At 34.8% G+C, this 14,187-nt stretch overlaps 1 long non-coding RNA gene across 1 annotated transcript; it reads left to right on the forward strand.

Annotated features, from left to right (window-relative positions):
- Window positions 1–3,965: 3,965 nt before the first annotated feature.
- Window positions 3,966–13,632, forward strand: LOC139082631 (uncharacterized). The gene is made up of 3 exons (XR_011538838.1): window positions 3,966–4,118; window positions 8,993–9,054; window positions 13,505–13,632. It is a non-coding gene; the product is annotated as an uncharacterized lncRNA (long non-coding RNA).
- Window positions 13,633–14,187: the final 555 nt, after the last annotated feature.

The following is a 14,187-nucleotide window of genomic DNA, read 5'->3' on the forward strand; positions in this document are numbered from 1 at the left end:
AGCAAAAGAAGATAGAAAAGCAAAGTATTTCCTAAATAATTCCAACAGAAGAAATGGAAAGAAGATTTGTATTTATGGATTAGTTTCTACTTTCCAGACATAATGAAAGGCATTTTATGTGTATGTTTTTGTGTAATTTTGGCCCCATCACTCAGATGAAGAACTAGATGATTCTCCCATGGTCACAGGTAAAACCCTACCTTTGAGACACCAAATCTCAAGCCTTTATCACCTTACCACACAGTTAAGCCACTTAAGTCATAGCCGTATTTTATTCTTCTAGAGGGTTACTCCAAAATTTCAAATTGTGGGCACCTAAATTTCCTTTTTTCTCTCCATACATTTGGGTTGGACAGTAGTGTATAGTGGTGGTTAGACTAGGAAAGACCTACAGGATAGCAGGGAAGTGAGATTAGGGAGAAAGAAAACTAATAAAGTTTGCATTATCAACCAAGATACCATTGTGGGCAACTGGAGTTGAGGTGAAACTTGCTAGGGAGCTCTGGGAGACTATAGAACTCAGAGTTTATTCTACCTAAGGGGGATGGAAGCTGGCATATTTGTATATCTGTTCTCATCAATCTTCAGTTGAGGATTGCTCTTGCAATGGGGAGGAACATTAATTCCCTGACATTTCTAGCATTCCGTGCACACAAAAAGCGTTGGCTCGACAGCCAGAGATTCTGACAAGAGATACAGGTGCTGCTAGCAGGAAGACAAGCACATATGCACTTGGGTAAATAAGGACAAAAGCTATACACCAAAATGTTAACACTGTTATTTCTTGATAGTAGGATAACGGACAATTAGTAATATATTCTTTTTATTTGCCCATAATTTCTGAATGTTTTACAATAAATATGTATTACCTGTGAAAAAGGGATAAAACAAGACAGCTGAAGGATATTTTTTCCGAAAACTTGGGCATCATTCTCTAGGTACCAGGATATTCAGAGTAGATACTTAATATATACATTTTTACTTAAAAGAATTGGCATTTCCATTCAGGTCTTCACATCCACTGAGGGAGCCAGGCTGTTGTTCTTTTCCCCATGGCATTCACATGGCTGGTTCCTTCTTGTCCTTCAGACTTCAGTGTAAGCTTCCCTTACTCAAAGAATCCTTACGTCTCTATCCTATTTAAGATTGTCCCTAACCATTACTCTCTATCATAACATCCTGAGGCCTTAATAGTGTTTAGTGCAAATTGAAGTTTGATGGTTGCTTATTTTCTTGCTTAGTCTTTGTCAAGCCATCCTGAAGTACAGAGAATCTTGAACAATTTTTTTTCACCTAGAACTGTGCCTGGCATATAGTAGGCATCATAACAAATATTTCTGAATTAATGGGTAAATGGATAAATCGTGAAGTATTTGAGGGTGAGAAGGTTTTCCAAAATAGAAATGGTCAAGAAATTGAAAGCGAATATTTAGTATATCATATAGAAAAAACAGTGGATATTGTTGAGCCTTTTTTGAAGACCTGGATCTTCCAAATCTGTCCCTCTGATTATCTTGCCAGAGTGGACATTGTGGCTTTTATTGCTGGTCTCACTCCAAGGCCATTAAATAGCAAAGCCAAATCCTGGAGAACAGAAGACAGTAACACAGTCCCATTATCCTTCTTGAGGTCTGTTTCCTTGACTCCAGCTTCTTGCACCATGCCCAGCTCACAGCACCCTTGCCTTCTCCAACTCTTCCATGCCCAGCTCTCCCCAGGGTTGCTCAATCTCCAGACCTGCTCCACTTCTTGTCTTAAAGCAGGTGTCTGAAGGTTAGAAACTTGCTCTATCACTACTTTGCCGGGGCTTGAACATTAGCCACTGTTTTCCATTACTCTAGAATCTTCTTGAAAGAGGCAAAGTATGGCAAGTTATTAAAAGCTATAATAATCAAGACAGTGTGCTAATAGAGTAAGCATAGATACATACAGCAATGAAACAGAACAGAGTCCAGAAATAGACCCAAATATATTCTTATGTCTATTTTATAAAAAGGTGGCAGAATAATTCCACTGGGAATTTTTTTTACAACATTACATTACTACAATCTTTACAACCAATAGAGGTAATACAAGTAGATATGCATATGGAAAAAGTGAAGGGCAACCCTTCCCTGAAACCATACCAAAAATAACTCAATATGAACCAAGACCTAACTATAAACTGTAAAATTTCTAGAAGAAAAACTTCACCATCTTGGAGTAAATAAAGATTTCATAGACATGACTAATAGCACTAAATCAATGATAAAATATAAGTGGACTTCATCAAAATTTATATGAAATATCCAGAATAGGCAAATTGAAAGAGATAGGAAACAGATTAGTGGTTTCCCAGGGCTGGGAGCAGGGGGAAATGGGGAGGGACTGGTTAATAGCTATAGGGTTTATTTTGGGGTTGATGAACATGTTCTGGAATTAGATAGCAGTGATGGTTGCACAACATTATCTATGTACTAAAAGTCAGTGAATTTTATACTTTAAAATGATGAGTTTTATATTATGTGAATTTTACTTCAATGAAAAAATTAAAGATCAGGGGCTGACCCTGTGGTTAAGTGGTTAAGTTCACGCACTCCGCTTCTGTAGCCCAGGGTTTCAGTGGTTCAGATCCTAGGCTCGGACATGGCACTGTTCATCAGGCCATGCTGAGGCGGTGTCCCATATAGCACAACCAGAAGGACATACAACTAGAATATACAACTGTGTACCAGGGGGCTTTAGGGAGAAGAAGAAGAAAAAATATTGCCAACAGATGTTAGCTCAGGTGCCAATCTTTAAAAAAAAAAATTAAAGATCATATGCTCTTCACAAGAGACCATTAAAAAAATGAAAAGTCGACCACAGAGTCAGAGAAAATATTTGCAATACAGATAATACATATAGGATTTCTATCCAGAACGAGACACCCTATGTAGAACTAAATAAAAAAGTCAAAAAATACAATATATATTGAGAAAAAATAGACTTGAATTGACACTTATAAAGAAGAAAGGAATGGCCAGTGTGCTTATGGAAAGACACTCAGCGTCATTAATCATCTCACTACCTGATATATTATTTCGCACCCATTACAATGAATAATAATAATAATAATAATAACAAAAAATACTCTCACAGTAGTAATTGTTGTGAGAATGCCAATGGGAGAGTAAAATGGAAAACTCACAATATAAAAATGTTTTGAAGTTTCTCAAAACATTTAAACAGACACTTAACCCATGATCTAACAGTTTTACTCCTAGATATTTACCTTAGGAAATCATATGTCCACAAAACACTGTGTGAGAATATTCATAGCAGTTATACTCATAATAGTTAAAAACTAAGACAACCCAAATATTCATCAACAGATGAAGCCGTAAACACGTGTGGTATGTTCATACAATGGAATACTACTCAGCAATTAGAAGGAGTTAATTACTGATATAATAGCATAAATGAAACTGAAAGCATATTATTTTTAGCAAAAGAAGCCAGACACAGAAGAATACATACTGTGTGATTTTATTTTTATGAAGTTCAAAAACGTGAAAAATGAAGGTATGGTAATGGAACAGTGATTTCTTCTAAAGGGGAAGGATTGACTAAAGGGTCATGAGAAAGCTGAATAGCGTGATGAAAATGTTCTATTTTTAATTATGGTGATGGTACAAAAGTCATTGAACTGTACATTTATGATATGCGATTTTTTATGAAAGCTTTCCTTCAATTAGAAAAAAATGAGTGTTCTTTTTTTAAATCTCTGCACCAGCCTATTGTAGAAATCATTCGTGTCTTTCTCTATTTTGCCTTTCTTCTTGGGTACAGTTAAATGTCAGTCCATCTATGGTACAACTCAGGTATGAGCTATTTAATAATTAATTTATCTTAGGATAAAAAATATGTTTGATCTGTTGGCCTAGAGTTAAATTCTAACATCCAATATTCTACAGAGAATTCAGGAGGTGCCATGTAGAAAGAACATGGAATTTGGAGTCACAAGGACAAGGGAGCAGAATCAGCTCTGCCGTCTATGAACTGATTTTGAAGAAAGAAATTCACCTCTCTGAGTCTCAGTTGCTTGATCTGCTAAATAGAAATGGATCCTATTAACACATAGTAGGAAAATAAACAAGGTGAGATTCATAGACTGTCAGCACCTATGCGAGTTGAAGGTCCATAAGTGATAGTTTTCCTTCCCTTTCCTGCTTCAAATTTCAAGTGAATATTTTTAATTCAATAATTTGAAAACCATGAATTGAATACTGTTTCTGATTTCCTTTTGTTGCTTTACTTTTCTTGTATCTGATGTATCTGAGGTGAATTGTTAGACAACCTTTCAACAAATATTCAAAAAACATTTATTAAGATCTCAATCCATTCCAGTCATTGGGTTCCATGATCTGAAGCAAGAGTGATTTTCTCTGTATACTCCAGTGAACATCAGCCTAGAGGATGGAGATGAGTTAACCTATCGGGGAAGACAAGTGAAGAGATGTTTTGAATGGGTGAAGAATTGAGTAGTTACCACATTTACTGTCATTATTGTTGTAGAGTCAGAAAATTACCCTGTGCATTCATTCATCAATGCACTCATTCAATCATAGCTATTCTTTTAGTCATTTATTCATTTGCCTATTTAATTTTTCAACAAATATTTAGTGAATGCCTAATATGCTATGTGCTAGATGTAATGTGAAATCGAAGCATTATTCTAAACATTTGTTTTATATTTTTAATAATCTTAGACGGAGAGAAATGTACATAGATTCTCTGATACAGCTTTGGCTGCTGCTGCCAAGTTTTAACTTTGTGAAAGGAGTCTTCTGGAATTTCTCACACTAGCATACAATTTTCAGAATGCCAGTATTCAGGGTAAAAAATAAAAGGCTTCTGGAGGTTCCAGGGAACACAGTTTTTGGACAAACCTTAAAACGAGGAGAAAGTATTGTCTCAAAAGTGAGAATATTACCATTATGATGTCAAGCCCATGGGTAATCACTCACTTAATGCCTCCTGCCCAAGTTCCACCGGGGAACTTAGTGTCTGCAAAAGGACCTTGTTTGTTCTCAGGTTTGAAGTATTAACAAGGCTTCTTAACAATTAATTACACCCCTGTTTTACAAGTGTGAACGTTTTGATTTGTGAACTTTCAGGAGAACTTCAGGGAAATTTAAATTGCCCTCCACCAACCGCCCAGTTCATTGCCCTGCACTATGCAACTTTCATATTAAATTGTCAAATGTGAACCCCAAAGCCTGTGAGGTCATGGAATCTCTTGATTTGGGACCAGGTGTAGAGAGATGTTCAATTATTAAATAATTAGTTTGGAAACAATAACTAGTGTAGTTTAATTCTCTTGCTGATTTCCTAATGTTTATTAATTTAAGCACCTGTGTCTTCCTGTACCACTTTCCTGCAGAATGCTTACCAGGATATGCATAGCATGTAAATTTACAATGAATATAATTACCTTTTGCAGCTCACTCCAGGTGCCTCAGCGAGAGGAAATGAATTATGACTTTAATTGTCAGAAAGGTTTCAATATCCCAAATATAATTGTTTAAAAATTGTTTAACTTTCTAGCTAAGTAATGATGCATTGGTATTAATTAAAACACCAAAATATGATATTTTTTAGGATAACCAAATGTTCCATTAAAGAAGATTCAGAGAAATAATTATGTAGTAAAGAGAAGTAGTTGTCTTAGCATATCTAATTTGTTCTCAGAATATTTCAAGGATGATTGAAGTTGTAGATTCATTTTTGAGCCTTCAGAAAAGTCCCTAGTTCTTTTCTTTGACCTTCCCTGTTTTTCTTGGAAGTGAAAAAAACATTCATCTTTCATCAAATTTCCCTTTGACACTTCAAATTCATGTTCAAAACGGAACTCATTATCTTCTTTTAAGATCATCTTGATTTTCCAGCTGTATTCCTTAACTTGATAATAGTATCGCCATTCCCCATCTAACTAAATCAGAACGTGGAAATCATTCTAGGTTTCTCTATCTCCCTTAAGCCCCACATCTATTAGTTACCAAGTTCTGGTCACTTTTCCTCAGATACATCACCAAATTCCCAACGTTGTTGCTCGTGACCCTCATCTTACCTGGCTTAGTCCATCCTGGTTGCGTTTTCCGGTTAAGGAGTACTCTCCTCTCTCCAGGATCCAGGCTATGACCTTCAGCCATCGTCTGCATATCAGAGTTATTTTTTCTGAAGGGCAATTTAGAACGAGAGAAGAAGAAAAGGCATGTTTTAAATATGGGTTACTAATGAGTCCAATCTAATAAGAATGGGAGATGATTTTAAAAGATGAAGGGAACACATATTGGCATTTTGAAACTATTCCAGGGATCAACTATTTATGGAATCTGATTCACCAGAAAATTATCAAACCAGTCATTTCGTCTGTCCACACGTGTAAAATGAATAGCTTTTATGGATACTAACAAAAATAACAAGGTAAAAAGTAAAAAAGTGTGTCTTCCTAGCATTGAAACACCCATGTAATTCCCCTAATTTTCAATTATTTGTTCATACAGAGATAGTAAAAGACATACAATCTTATGGCATAATTATGGGCAGGTCACCCTTAATCATTCTTTCACAATTTCTTCCTGGGCTTTAAGGTCAAATAGTGGATATATGTGTAAGAAGGTAAATCTGTTAAAGTGCCCTATTAGCCCAAATCGATTTGATAAAGACTGACTGAATTTTGACCAAAACAGAAAGAAAAATGTGTAAAATGATCTTTTAAAATGTCCATTACTTCAGTGGGAGTTTGGCAGGGGTACCCCATTGTGTGGTATGACATATATTACTCCACTCGTAAGAGTGTGTGTTAAACTGGCAGGAGATAAACAGCAGGATTGAAATAAGAATGAGGTTGCCTGCATTCAGCATTTCTTAGAAACATAATTACAGCATCATTGAAGCATGAAGGTAGCCGTACATATTTGCAGCCACTATAATCAGTGTAATTGGCCTTCCATTTCCTCTGCTCTCCCTCCTTCAGTTAAGATATTAGGAGTGTTTCTGCTGGAATGGTACAGTTAATGCTCATTTGTTCTCTTCATGCTGTTAAATCATGTTGTTCCTCTCCTCTGCTCATATTGCTACAATATTATATGATGGAGCTTGCAAAGTAGACACAACTGTCAAACTTTCAGGTTTTCTACCAGAATAAATAGAGTCCATAAAATAAAGAAAGGAATATAAGACTCGTTTTCGTTGATGTTATTCTCTCTTTTGGCATTTCTGGGCTCGCTAATAAATATCCACCTGATTAGTTCCACTCTTCTTGAGCACATTGGCTGTCTCCAGCAGCATTAGCATTCTGGAGGGCTGGCCAGAGACGTTGCACAAGTATGAAAGACTGTTTGGAGACAAGAAAAAGGAAAAGTACTTGCAAATTGCTAGGGTTAACTAGGGCAAATTCTAAGGCAGGATGTCTCAAACTTACTTCCTCATAGTCATTCTACCAAAGAAAGCAAATGCAGTCATGATGGAATAAAATATCTTGCTTTTGTTGAAAATACCATATATAGTAGATTTACAAAGATTATTTTCATGTAGTTACCTTTAGCCTCGACAATTCAAAAAAAAAAAAAAACCTTTCTATGAAACTCAAGTCTTCAAGTTGCTCTTTTGTTTCTTAAACAAGAGTTAAGATGCTAAGTCTTAAAATGCTACCATGGACTTCATTTAAAGAAAAAAAGGTGCATATTTATCATATTATATCTGATGATAATGAAACATTGGTCCTGTGTCTACATATTTAGTAGTATAATTTTTTATCAAAAGTTATCATGTGTATAGAGAGATTTTTTTCTCCCTTAATTAGCTCCAGGGGTATAAAGGAATATCACCCACCTAATATGCTAGTAATTTAAACTCTATATATCCATCCAATTAGATAAATGGGTAACATTAGACATCAGCTGAGATACTTAAGAAAAGTCCTTTACTTAGGTGTATTTTGATCTCAGCTTTGGTATGTGGTTGTTGTAAGAATTAATCATTTTAAAACTACTTCTGTCCACAATATCATACAGTCTCACCCAGCAGGATTTTACATTATGCATTGCTTTTTACTTTAGTGCCAGGAAAAACTTTAACTTTCCTTAGGAATTGATATACTTCCTTGTTTCAAAAGAGAGGTAAGTAATTCAGACATGGAAATGCATTACAATCACTGGCCTTCTTTTGACTATCCAACATTTTACCCATCTTATTGTCATAACAAAAAGATCTTTTTTGAGAAGTTTTCTTCATCACTGGATAGAGTATGAACCTTTAACCACATGCCCTGCTCTCATGTAGATATGTCAAATTGATGGTTACTTGCTGAAATATGAATAAATCTTGAGCTGTGCAATAAAAATACTGAAAATCGTTGGACCTCATTTAATTTAACAGCGTAATAGATTTCTTTACTTTGATAGAGTGAGGAGCCCAGTTCCTGTTCTATTTCTGGACCTAATTTATTGTCAAAATATAAGGTATTCATTATCCCTCCAATTAATTCAATGTTTCCATAAGTTGTCCAGATCCAATGTTTACAGTCAAAGAACTCGCTTAGGTAAGTTGGTGCAATGGATCAACATAGTGTTTGAATTGTCTTTGGCTCTCTTTCATCAATTCTTTTTAGCCTCAAAATCAATATACATCCTTCCATATTTTTCTGTTACTGATTTTTCTATGTTTATTTATATTTTTGTTAAGTATGTTGTATTTGTATTACATTAGTTATAAATCTACTCAGGTTGACTTTGGAGTCAGGATATTAAAAAAAATTTAAAAGTCTTTAGATACTTTTTAAGTATATCATATATTTTATGGTTTAATATGTCATATATTTAACGATTCAAGTAATTTTACAACATGATCACTTTTTTCTTAAATATTGAGAAAAAATGTTGATCAATAGAGAAAGTCACTGAAGAATTAAAGTAAGGAAAAATTATAATAGCGACATAATACAACTACTATTTTCTCTTAATTACAGTTACAATGGTGATTAAGGGTCTCAAACCAGGAAGACAGGAGACAAATCAGATCATATTACAGGTTAGTTCTGCATCTGGCCATGATGTGCTAACAGGGCCTGGACTTATCCTCCTGTAGTGAATACTGAACAAAATATATGAAATAACGTTTTCAAACACTGAAAAAAACCACTATAGAATTGTAATCCCTGGGAGAAGGGAAATAAACCAGCTGAACCCCGTGAGGACACCGATTTCATTCCTGAAGGCACGTTCTAGACCACGGTGCTTGGGGAGAAATCCTGAGCACAGCACAATGGTTTACTGAGGTGAAAAGACAGGTTTGACTTCGGGGAGACTGAGGCAGATGGAAGCTGCAGGGCAGAGCTGTGGAGAGAAAGGAGCTGTGCAGAAAATGACCTGTGGTAATTTGCATAGGAGTCTCCTTGATATTACTCAGTTGTCCATGTGGACATCAAAACTCCAAAGGGCCAGGCAATGAGGAACTGGGGCGCTGTAAACAGAATAATTCATCAAGTTCACCTGGGCGGTGGTGTGTATGAATTCTGACCAGCCATCCCAGAAAGATCTCTTTGATCACTCAGGGCATTCAGTGGATACCCCAGAGGTGTCACATCTTAATATACACCTAAACTTCTCTAGAATAAAGGTTATTCCAGACCCGTACTAAAAATATTAGAAGCAAGATTGGAAGGATCAACTGTTTGTTACGTAAATGATCTGTCTGCCATAGAAAAGTTCAACGCCGCTTAGAGGAAGACAATAAAATCCAGACATTCAACAATGACCAGAATCCAATAAAATATTACTAAACATGCAAGAAACATATGACCCAAATGGTGGGACTCAAGATGTGACCCATAACTGGGAGAAAAATCAGTCAATTGAAACAGATTCAGAAATGAGAGTGTTAATGGAATTAATACACAAGGACTTCATAAACGTAATGAGAAAACATTTGTTTTATAATTTTTTTGTTTTTGTTTATAGCAGCTTTATTCAAAATAATGTAAAACTGAAAACAACTTAAATAATAAATTGTCGTGCATTCTTACACTGAAAGTCTACCCAGCAATAAAATAAGCAATTGAAATGGATAACTCTTAAACACATTAGACTGCGTGAAAGAAGCCAGGCACAAAGGAGTACATACTCCATTTATATTATATTCTAGAAAAGTCTAATGCAAACTGTAATGACAGTAAGCATATCATTGGTTGCCTAAAGCCAGGGATGAGTAGATTTACTGGGAAAGGTACATACTGTGTCTTGATTGTGGTGATGGTCAAACAAGGGACTACATTTGTCAAAACTCACTTAACTACACTTAAAATGGATGCATTTTATTGTATGTAAATTGTACTTCAAAAATGTTAATTTTTGAAAAGACTATGGCAGAAAATTTTAGAAGATGTTGGAAAATAGTGGTAGCATGCATAGTTATTGAATTTATCTGAATATCCCCTCTCTCTCATAAAAACACACAAAGAAATGAAGAAACTAGGATAGCAAACCTGAAAACACACAATAACATCTACAACAAAACTGGATGAGATGTAATCCGCACAAATCCAGAGTTACAAACTGGTATGGACCACCCGCGCAGAACCTCAGGTTTCGTGTGGTATCAGGGTCTGTGTGGCAGAGTGCAGAGGATGCTGCCTGTGTGTCTGATGGCCATGAGATAGGAAGTCCCAAGTCACCGACAATCCGTTATCATTAAATGGGGAAGGCCAATCCCAGAGCAGCAGTTGGAACTGGGAGGGAGTTTTCATGGTCCAGACAACACTCATTGTCAAGAAATTACAATGAGATCAGACGGAAGAGTGCTGGAGAAGTCTGGGCCTATTAACTGAAGTTTCTTCTATGACAAAGCCCTAAGTTGAGGAAAAACTGCTGTTGAAAGAATCCAAATTGAGCAGGACAGGGACCACTGGGGAAAGAGAGCAGTCCAGATAAGAGTGGGGGCTGGGGAGCTGAGTAGTAATTCTCACAAAATTAAAAATGAAACAACGGTAATAGCAAAACTATTACATATCAGAATTTATAGTATAGCTAAACAGTGCTCAGAGCACATGTATCGCATCTAGTATCAATAGAAATGAAGAAAAACAAATTAAAGATTCAACCCAAAGATCTAGAAAAATGAACAATGGCAGCCACAACAAAAAGAGAAGAACTGGAATTAAGTACAGGTAGAAATAGTGGATTATAAATCAGAAGAAGAAAATATTTAATGCAATAAATTAATCCAAAAGCTGGATCTTTGAAATTAAAAAAAAAATCAAACCATTAGCTAATTTGAGAGACACAGAGAGAGAACAAATACGTAAAGTCAGAGGAGAGAGAAAAATTCAGACACTTAGAAATAACAAGTGGGAAATAACCACCAAACTAGATGAATTTTAAAAAGTTCATCCCAAGAGACTATTTTACATAACTCTATGAACTCTATTTAACAAGGTATCAGAAATATTAGTCAATACACTTCACCATGAGAAAGAAATCAGAAACAGAGGTGAGAAAAGAAGAGGTAAAATACTGGTAAAACCCAAAGAATCACTATATAAACTATTGCAGCTTTTAAGATAATATAATAAAGTAGCAGTTTATAAAAACCTGTAATTTCTTATATAAAACTCAGTTATATTATAATGAAATAATTTTCAATAATTAAATAAATATAATAATTAAATTACAAAAATAAAACAAAATATTTAAGTGTAATCTTAATTTGACCTATCCAAAACCATTATGGGGAGAGGAAACAAGAAAAGATTTGGACAAATGAAGACTTTTCATGTTTTTGGATAGGAAGACTAAACTATGTAAGATAACTCTTTCCTTTAAATAATTTAATAAATTTTAAGTAATTCCAGTAATGATATCTGTTTTTTTCTGGAGCTAAAGTTGATTATAAAATTAAGTTGAAAGAGCATAAAAATAAGAAAAAATAACAACAATATGCAAAAAAAAAAGGAAGAAACTGGAAAAGAAGATAGAGTGGAGTGGGGTGGTGGGTAGACCCATCAACCTGTAAACCATTGTACCAAAGCCTTTATTATTACAACAGGTTCATTTTGGTGGGTGAATAGCCCAGATAGGACACTGGTGCACATTTCCTAGATCCAGTAATTCATTAGGTGCTACAAAATAGTGCTATTCTAATTTTTTCACTCCTTCCTCATTTCCTAGAAAACTTCCACATAGAGAAACTTTCTCTCACTAATTATGGTTATGCAGAGGTAGAAAAGTCACACTAAATCTTAATTTTTTCCTTTTTCTTACCATTTTGAAAAATTATGAGTTGGTTTCTAACATGCTACCAAGGTGATCAATGAGTGTTTTAGGTTATTCTTAACTCATCAATTTATACATATATGCGTGTTCCAATCCATTGCATTTATTGTCGTTATTGAGTCTCAGATTCTCCTGTATTTGGCCAGTGCGCATCTATTCAGATTGACTCTTGAGTCCTTTGACAAGACCCAGTAATTTTCAACAGTTTTCTTGCTTTCTGATATGATAAGATATCCCAGGTTTACCCTGAATATATCTTGTCCTCAGTCATGAGTCAGCCATTTCTCCAAGGAGTCCTTATTCTATTCAGCGGGATGTAGTATTTATAGGCTAATATCTTGAGTGTTAAGGCATTGCCACTAGGTTGTTCTAGGTCTGTGTAGAGTGGATGAAGCTAGAAAATACATAAATAAAAATATATTGAGAGTATATACTGATATTCCAATTGAAATTCAGGAAAACAGTGTCATTAAATAACATCATCAAGCTTAAATCTTTACCTTCTTTCATTTTCGATTAAAGTCTTGATTCTCAAAAATTCTACCAACTTGTTCATTTACTTTGACATACATAACCAATCACTGACAAGACTCATGCATAATAGTCTCAGAATAGCAATACAAACACTATCACCAATAATATGATTGTTGAAAATTGTTTGAATTTTAAAGCTTTTTATCAGTAGGTTTATCTCATTAGAGATGTATAGTCCAATTAAGGTTTTAAAATCTCATACGATAGTTCCCCTCTGTGTGGCTGTGTTAAAAATTGAATACAAAATTAGCTTCATTTTTTTTTCATTTTATTTTAAATGTTAAGAATTTCTCTTTTTAAATTGAATTTTGTTTCCTCTAAGGCATGATATATTTACATGGTCCCAGAGTCAAATCTATAAACCAAGGTATATTAAAAAATATGTAGTTTCTATTTCTCTCTTCTTCACACTATACCCTCACTCCCTCTATAGTTTGTTTAGTTTAGCTTAAAATTAAGCAAACTTAGCCTTAAATCTAGATTTATCTTTTCATCATTTTTAAAAAAATGTAACCAAATATGTTTGTATGTATACACACACACACACACACACAATGTATCTTCTCAGATGAAGTGTAGCATATTAGTATTATTTCCACCTTGATTTTTCCACTTAATATTTCTAAACATCAAGTTGTGGTAGTAAATGGAGATATGCCTCATTTTTTTTATTCCAGATGTGTAGTAATCCATTGAAAGGATGTCTCAGGATGGATTTAAGAAGAGCTTTGCAAATGGCCATTCAGGGTAGTTTCTGGTCTTTCACTATTAGAAGCAATTCTTCAATAAAGAGACTTACACATTTGTCTTTTTGAATGTTTTTTTGGCCAACGTGTTATTAGGTTAGATTCCTAGAATTGGAATAATTGAGTCAAACGGGAAATATATGTGTGATTTTGCTCAATACTGCCAAATTCCCCTTCCTACTTTCTCTCTAGCAATGTGTGAAATACCTATATTCCCATAGCCACAAACAGAACAAGTTGTCAAACTTTTTCCACCAGTATCATAGATGAAAAATGGTACCTCAGCATGGTTTTAAATTCTATTTATCTTATTATGAGTGAGTTGAGCATTTTTCAGAAGGTTATGGGTTATTTGCATTTCCCTTTCTGTAAACTCCCTCTAATATCTTTAGTCCACTTTTCTCTACATTTCCTAGTGCTTTCTTCTCTATCTTTTAGAAGCTCTTCATATGTTAGGGATATGAATTCCATGTGGCAAGTAGTTTTCCAAGTTGGCCATTTTTTTAGTGGCTTGAGGCACATAATCAAAAGAAAGATTATCAGACGACGTAGATCTGAAAACTATTAATCTGATCAGGGCTCTAGATATAACCTCAATCTTACCACAGAATTTT

The sequence above is a fragment of the Equus przewalskii genome, chromosome 3 (assembly GCF_037783145.1).
Source record: "Equus przewalskii isolate Varuska chromosome 3, EquPr2, whole genome shotgun sequence".
In the NCBI taxonomy this organism is placed as follows: domain Eukaryota; kingdom Metazoa; phylum Chordata; class Mammalia; order Perissodactyla; family Equidae; genus Equus; species Equus przewalskii.